Source organism: Mandrillus leucophaeus, unplaced genomic scaffold (assembly GCF_000951045.1).
Source record: "Mandrillus leucophaeus isolate KB7577 unplaced genomic scaffold, Mleu.le_1.0 Scaffold1020, whole genome shotgun sequence".
Lineage (NCBI taxonomy): Eukaryota > Metazoa > Chordata > Mammalia > Primates > Cercopithecidae > Mandrillus > Mandrillus leucophaeus.
The window spans coordinates 320309-321234 of NW_012098322.1; positions in this window are offsets into that span (position 1 = coordinate 320309).

Below are 926 nucleotides of genomic sequence, written 5' to 3' on the forward strand. Positions count from 1 at the left end.
CAACAAACAGAATTTCTCTAAATACCCAAGACCGTAATGATTTGCTGCCTAATGCAATATTTTTCTCCCTATAAAAGAAGGAATGTTACCCCCAAATGAGAAACTTAAGAGTGATGTTTCATGTGAGAGAAAACCACACATTCTTAAATCATTAGCTTTTCCCTTCTTTTATGTAATCCACGTCCTTTTTCTCTCTTACTAAGGTTGACTGAGCTTTAAAGAATAGGAAGGGAGGCAAAAACACAATCAACTTCAAAAATCATTTTGGCACAGCACAGCAAAATGCATCCAATTAAAACATTAAACAGTATGCTAATAATTACGTTTCCTATAGTGCCTTTTCATCAAGGATTTCAAAGTCAAATGTACAATTTCTCAATTATGCTTTAGACATCTCTAATTCTGATTGCTGGCAAGCCTTCCTCCCTTCCCCCTTCCTGACCCACACTCAGAGTTCTAACTGAATTTGATGAAGGACAATATTTTGCCTTTCAAATGTGCTAATCTTGACTTCTCCTTCATCTTCTTTTGCCTTTGCTCAGCTAACTGAGTGACTGATGCTGAGTAATTTGCAAGCAGAGGTTGGCTAGTTTCAAAATGCCAAAAATTTGAATTATAGGTTTTTAAGAATAAATATACATTTATGACTTTGCATTATTAAGTGTTTATCTTACAGTGCACTAGCAAAATTTTACCTTCATAAGCAAAGGAGATTAGCAAGGAACATAGCATAAGCATGCAAATTAGAGCTTTTAGGACTTTTATAAACAATAGCATCTCTAAATGGATGGCCTGTAAACATGGTGCCACTGCCCTGAAAGCTCGAGTACAACTTTAATGTACCTATTTTAAAAACAAATTTATTAAGCTGTATTTGGTGTAAGCACTGTCCGGATTTTCAAAATTCTAAATTAGTTGGATCTAAC